The sequence below is a fragment of the Mustela nigripes genome, chromosome 3, assembly GCF_022355385.1.
Source record: "Mustela nigripes isolate SB6536 chromosome 3, MUSNIG.SB6536, whole genome shotgun sequence".
In the NCBI taxonomy this organism is placed as follows: domain Eukaryota; kingdom Metazoa; phylum Chordata; class Mammalia; order Carnivora; family Mustelidae; genus Mustela; species Mustela nigripes.
Window position 1 is genome coordinate 64,718,469 of NC_081559.1, and position 7,695 is coordinate 64,726,163.

The window sequence follows — 7,695 nt, forward strand, 5'->3', positions numbered from 1 at the left end:
CTTGGACTTCCAGCCTCCAGAATGGTGAAAAAATAAATTTCTGTTGTTGAAGTCACCCGGTTTGTAGTATTTTGTCATGGTAGCCCTAGCAAATGAATATAGGTATGCAGATCTGAAAGTGACTTTCTACAGAACATACACACACAAAATTTTAGAAAACTGTTTAGCAATTTGAGTAGAAAGAAAAGAAACAAGAAGTCACAGATTAAGCGAAATGGAAGTGAGATATATGAGGAGACAAAAAGATAATAATATCTTTTATTATGGAAAGATAATAGAGTGAGATAAGGAAGAAAAACAAGAGACTAAGGAATTAAAAATGTATTATCAGAATTAAAATCTTCATTGCAAACAGTAAACAAAGAACCAGCATTGTAGGAAATGGAATCAGTGACATATTACATAAATATGGGAATTATTCCAGACTGTAGAGAAAGAAGGCAAAAATATGAAAAAGATAAAATAGATATTATAAATAAAATGATAGGAAATGGAGACAAGATAAGAATTGTAAGGCTCTCCATGGAAGAAACAAAGAAAAAAAAAAAAACAACAACACTGAGGCCATCATCATTGAAATAAATTAACATCTGGAGTTGAAAAATTTTGAAGTGTAAAGACTGAAGGTCAATAAAAGCAGAACTATATCTGGTTAGTTCCTGCCCACCCCCCCAAAATTATCAAATTACAAGGACAGAGGGGAAAAGTCCCGAAATCTTCTGGGCTGTAAAAAAGATTAAGCCTTAAGACGATCATTGAGTGGGATTGTTTTCCATGGCTGATGATCATTTTTAAAAGTTATTGGTGCTGTGGTAGTAATGATTAAGTAATTTTTCAACTCTTCACAAATATAGAACCACAAATAATTTGCTTTTCAAATAGCTAAGCATATAAGCATATAAACTATTGCTTCCCACAAAGTTAATGGAGATGCAGAGGAAATTAAAAGATGTTTTACATATTTAAAATCCATATTAAATGACCTGATAATTAGAAAAGACTAAGAAAGCACTCACTGCCAGATATAATGTTATCAAACCCTCTTAGTGTCATGTTCCACCTGGGAATTGCAGGTGACCTTGCGTAAAAATAAGTACCTGTTATTCAAAGGTGTATCAGTCAGCTTTTGCTATATAACATACCATCCCAAAACTTAGTGGCTTAAAACACCATTTTATTCATCGACAATTCTGTAAGGGAAGCATTGCGATGGGCTCTGCTGACTTGGGCGTGGTTGGGTGGGGATGGAGGGAGGTCTCCCTGGGGGTCATGCACCACGCTGCTGTCATCTGGTAACCCCCGGTCTCATGTAGCAATGGACTGGTGGTCTGAGGTGGTGTGCTCACAGGTTTGGTGGTTTGGTGCCAGCAGACAGCTATTTCACAGGATTCTAGCAACCTAGCCCAGATTTTATACGGTGGCAGCATTATAAATAGGCGGGCTCCCATGTGCCAGTTTTAAACCTGTCCTTGTATCGCTTACACTGATGCCCCATTGTCCAAAATAATTCACACGGCCAAGCCCAGAGTCAGTATGGGAAGGGATTACACACATGAACATGGATATGGAAAGGTTTGTCCATGACTGCAACAGTCTACCATACGGTTCAACCATATAAACATGCTTCACAGTACACATTTAGGAATTTATTCTAAGTAACATCAGATGTGTGCGAAGATGTTTGTTTAAAGATGTTGTTAAAGGGCGGCTGGGTGTTTCAGTCGGTTAAGCACCTGACTCTTGATTTCGGCTCAGGTCATGCTCTCAGGGTTGTGGGGTCAAGCCCCTCATTGGGGTCTGCGCTCAGCTCAGAGTCTGCTGATCCCTCTCCCTCCTTCCACTTCTGCATTTCTCACAGGCTCTCTCTCTTTTGCTCTCTCTCTAAAATAAATAAATAAAATCTTTTCAAAAATTGTTCTTCAAAGGAATATTCATAGTAATGTAAAATTAGAAGGGTTCTAAACGCACAATTATGGAGGTTAGGAAACAAACCCGTATGATGGGATACAATACAACTTCTTGTTTTTTTAATCACTGAACAGAAGAATATTTATTGATAGCAGAAAGTGTTCTGGATAAGCGTAGGGTAAATTTTCTAGAAAGCGACCAACAGGGGCACCTGGGTTAGTTAAGCAACTGCCTTTGTTTCAGGTCATGATCCTGGGGTGCTGGGATTGAGCCCTGCATGGGGCTCCCTGCTCAGCTGGGAGTCTACTTCTTTCTCTTCCTCTGCTGCTCCCCAATAGTCCCACCCGCTCCCACCACCCCACAACGGCTGGTGCTCTCTCTCCTTCTCTCTGGACAAAAAAAAAAAAAAAGCAGCCAACAATACATATGAGACTGTTTTGGTAAAACACATGGAGACACACATACATGATACGAGAAAAAGACTAAATAAATGTACTCTAAATTGTAACAGTGATTTTGAGTATGCTGATACAGACTCCAAAGTGAGACAGATCTGAGTCTGAATAACTAGGTAAGTACATTGGATCAATTATTTAACCTCTCTGGGTCTCAGTTTTCTCAACTACAAATTAGTGTCTAGTCTAACAATTGATCGGGGCGTTACGAGGATTAAAGAAGCTCATGCTTGTAACGCTGTGCTTGGCCAACTAAACTGAAGTTTGTTAGTATTACTCTGAGTCGCTAAATAAGGAATGATTTTTCTGTTGATTTTTCTCTGATGAGATTAAGTTACTTGTATCTAATAACAAAACTAAAGGAATAGTAAAAAAAAAAAAAATTATTGGAATTATTGGGATTTTGTTTAAATGTTAAACAAGCCCGCATACAGATGGAACAGAGCCAAAACCCAAGTTCTGTAGCCTCAGTTCAGCAAAGGAAATGCTCTCTCTCATTCAGGGAAAAGCTAGAGGAACCAGCCCCGTGCTTTGAGAAACTGTCAGGCAGTAGTCCCAGTACATTGTAAAGGTAAGAAACAGTTCACCTGGGACATTTGCTTAACAATGTTGGTGATGCACAAAACGGCCACCGGAAGCTAGCCTATATTAGGCCAGATGGACATCACTGTGGGTCATTTTCTGGGTCTACAGCCCATCAACTTCAGCTATTAAAACAAGGGACATGTCCTTTATTTTTGGTAGGTTTCATTAATAACAACATTTCCATTCCCAGGATGCGAGGCTTTGCACTCAAATCAGCTTACAGGTAGTTTGCTTTCAAACACAGTGAAACTAATAATTCACATTGCAGAAGAAGCAACCACCAAAAAGCCAAGTTTATGTAACTCTATTCAAGCAAGGAAAGAACATTATATTGGGAAAATCAGAAAAGCTAATAGCGTTTCACAAATTTCAGTCACCCTAATAGTGTCCATAAATCTTGCAAACTAAATGAATCCAATGCATCTAGATGATAAAGATATTTAGGTTTAAAAGCAATGATTGTTCCAGACATTGCAAGCTTGTTGCTGGCTAAGTAAGCTTGTTGCTGGCTAAGTAAGCTTGTTGCTGGCTAAGTTTGTTCCCTATTACTTGTATTTCCCATAACAACTGGCAAAGTATTTTGCATAAGAAATACATGGGGCCTGCCTGGGTTTGTTGATTAATAGTCAAAGCACTTAAATTGACATTAGGTGCTTGTAAATGCAGGCTCAACTTCATGACCTTAAGAGAAGCTCGTCTGATGTACTTTATAAAATAGCAGTGAGGTATGTTACTTTTTAAATATCATTATGACAAAGAAGTAGGGAAAATTTGAAAGCAGATTTAGAAGCATAAAAAACCTACAGCAAACCTATACCTTCCATTAAGGGACCAGTCTGTTCTTAATAAGGTATTCATTCCAAGCACAGATTATGAAGGCTGAAGCTAATCTCAGTGTGCCTCTCTCCTCCCCAATAATACTTTAATTCAATTTTGAACTTCAGTGCAGAAGAACATTAATTATATGAGCGTGTATACATACATACATAAAATCAATCTAACACTACACACATTCGTAAAAAAAAAAAGTTACAAAAATAAAAAAAAGTATGGTTATATCACATTTTAAACTTTTTATAACAGACTATTTCAAATCTACATAAAAGTAGACATGTTGCCGTCCTGAACTCCTAGGTACTCATTACCAGCCCAGCTTAAACCCATGGCTAACCGTGGCCCAACCACACCCATAGCCATTCCTTCCACTACTGCAGTATTTTGAAACAATTCCCAGACATCCTATTATTTTCTCCATTAATATTTCAGTAATTAACCTAAACAGCAAAGGTTCTTTTTTGGATAACCCTAATACTGTCAGCACATTTAGAAAATTAACAATAATTACTTAATAGAATCAACTATCCATTATTTAAATTGTCAATTGTGTCATAAAAATTGCTATAAGTGGATTTATTATTGTTTTAAAGTATGTCCCTTTGAATTAGGATCCAAATAATTCCTGTATATGGCACAAGGTTATTACATCTAATTTAAGCCTCCTTTAATCAACAGATTTCCTCTCCATTTTTTGTGCGTGCAGTTTATTTCTATGGAATAAATAAAGTTGTTTGTCCTTCGACTTCCCTCCATTGGTTTGCTAATGGGACCTCCAGCGTAAAATTTATTCTGTTTCCTCCTTTCTCTGTATTTCCTGCACACTAGTGTTGGGATGTAAAATCTCCATTAGATTCAAGTTATGTAGGTTTTGGTGATTTTCTGGGAGGCGATGGGGGTGGGCAGGATTTTCCCTAGACACCATTGTGTTGGGTCATTTTATTCTCAGTATAGTCTTAAAAAAAAGAATCCTTTCCTTTTTGTATTGCCTTGTTCTCTTTTTTCACCCACACCACCTAACTACCATGACCCATATTTACAATCCAATGCATATCCTTCCATATTTTCTCCATGTTCACTTAACTATCTTCATGCGTGTGCAGAGATTCTCTGTTTACTTTACAAAAAGACATCTCGAAAAGCCTTCCAAACCAAGTAGTAGAGCCCCCATTTAACGGCTCCAAAATAATATTCTCTGAGTGTATTTTCCACAATTTATTCAGCCATCCTAATGCAGGTGGCACATACTTTGTTCTTAGATCTCATTGCCACATCTTGTTCATATACACATATATACTGGCTTTTGTTTTTATAGGATGAATTTCCCAAGAGTGAGATTGTGGGGTCCAAAAGTATTCTGTATATTTTATTCTAATGGATGTATCCAAATTGCTTTCAAGAAAAGTTGTAGCAGTTCACATATCCACCAGCAGAAGAGGAGGTCACCCTTTCCTCCACAATCTAAAACAGTCTCAAGGAGGCGGGGGGCGGGGGGGATAGTCACAACTGAGAATCACATGTTGGGAGCCAGCAAGGAGCAGGGGTCATTCAAGGCCAGGAAAATCTCCATGGGATTCCCTCATCAGCAATGAGTGAGCTAATGGTAAATTGTTCTTCAATAAAAAAGACCCTATTCATCTTTGTATCTTATCAGGCTAGCACAGGTCTGGCACAGAACAAAAAGTTCTGAGTACCCTCAAACAGGGTCTGAAAATAGTTATCTCTAACTGCTAAGAGCTGCCTCTAACTCTTCTCCATTTCATGGATCCCTGGGGAGTTCTTTCCTACTAGGTGGTACTTGCATATTACATGATGCAATGTATCTAGCATCTGCCCTTAATCTCATTTGAGTCTCTCCATCTCAGCTAAAATTCTGGGGAAAAGAATTTGTCTTGGATTGGAAGAAACCAGGAAACTTGGCAAGCGAATCATTCCTACGTCATGGAATGTTCTGGGTTTGTTGTTGTTGTTGTTTTAAATGTTCTGCATGTGAGGGTCACACCAAAAGGAATACCCATTTGCCTTCCTCTGTGAGAGTCACATTTTTCTTATTAAGCCTTCATTCATCTCTCTTGCTTCATTTGCCTTTCCAGGTCATTGTTCCCTAATATAATACTCCTTATCTCACCTTTCCGTCCAAGACCTCTTATTCGAATAAGCTAAAAGGTTGTGCCTTCTGCAAATGAGAAAGATCTTTCTTCAAAGAATCTACCAAATGTTCTCACAATTCAGTCCTTAACTATTAGTTTAGCAAAGGACTTTACAGTGAAGGGGAACAAAAAATTAGCCCAGCTTCATTTTACAATTGGGAGAATCCGGAAATGCCAAATGAGTAACAAAGCTCCTAGTTTTGACCAAGCCTAGCTATGCATTTATGGGAAGCATTAAGCTGCTCGAATGAAAAGTGATTGTTGGTGTCATAAGGGGGATCTTTATGCTGGAAATAAGAAAGCTGTCTGTTGACAAAGAGAAGAGGTACACTTTGTAAAAATGCAAAGTCATAATACCGATTCATCATTATGCAGAGAGACACACTGCACTGAGAGTGACCTTGGAGACAGGATTCCACTACGCCAGGAAGGAGAAGGCCAGCATGCACCCTCCATAAACAGCCTTGCCTCACTGGCCCCCTTACAAGAGTGACACCAGCCATGCTCCAGGAACGGGATCCATTACGGCTTGCAGTGCCGGCCCACATCTGATTTCCTTTCAAGACTGTCTCTGGCTTGGAAAATAGCACAGTGCAGTTGCAAGAAACCTGAGACATGTCGCCCGAGATAGCCTTGAATCTGGACGTTCTTGTGTTTTGGTGTCTGAAAAGGTGGAAAAAGCACCCTTGGGCAGAATTGGGGGAAATATGGGTGACATGGAGACTTTTTTATTATTATTACTAATATATAATGTATTATTTGTTTCAGGGGTACAGGTCTGTGATTCATCAGTCTTACACAACACACAGCGCTCACCATAGCACGTACCCTCCCCAGTGTCATCACCCAGCCACCCCATCCCTCCCACCCTCTTCCACTTCAGCAACCCTCTGTTTGTTTCCGGAGATTAAGAGTCTCTTATGGTTTGTCTCCCTTTCTGGTTTCGTCTTGTTTCATTTTTCCCTCTCTTCCCCTATGATCCTCTGCCTTGTTTCTCAAATTCCACATATCAGTGAGATCATATGATAATTGTCTTTCTCTGATCGACTTACTTCACTTAACATAATACCCTCTAGTTTCATCCACGTCATTACAAATGGCAAGATTTCATTTTCTGGTAGTTGCATAATATTCCATTGTGTATATATATACCACATCTTCCTTATCCACTCATCTGTCAGTGGACATCTGAGCTCTTCCCATAGTTTGGCTATTGTGGACATTGTTGCTATAAACACTGGGGTGCAGCTGCCCCTTCAGATCACTACATTTGTATCTTTGGGATAAATACCCAGTAGTGCAATTGCTGGGTCACAGGGTAACTCTATTTTTACATTTTTGAGGAACTTCCATACTGTTTTCCAGGGTGGCTGCACCAACTTGCATTCCCACCAACAGTGTAGGAGGGTTCCCCTTTCCCTGCATCCTCGCCAACATCTGTCGTTTCCTGATTTGCTAAATTTTAGCCATTCTGACTGATGTGGAGTGGTATCTCACTGTGGTTTTGACTTATATTTCCTTGATGCTGAGTGATGTTGAGCACGTTTTTATGTGTGTTGGCCATTTGGATGTCTTCTTTGTAGAAATGTCTGTTCATGACATAGAGATTTAAAAGAAAAAGGACAGTCATCTGCTTAGTGTTTTGTTTTCTACAGCTGAATGAAATCCACAGCACAATCTTCTGATTTTAAAAAGAACTAGGAAAAAATAGAATGGAAATTTGGTTCTGTAATTTTTACGTTAACTTTGATGACCAGAAATCT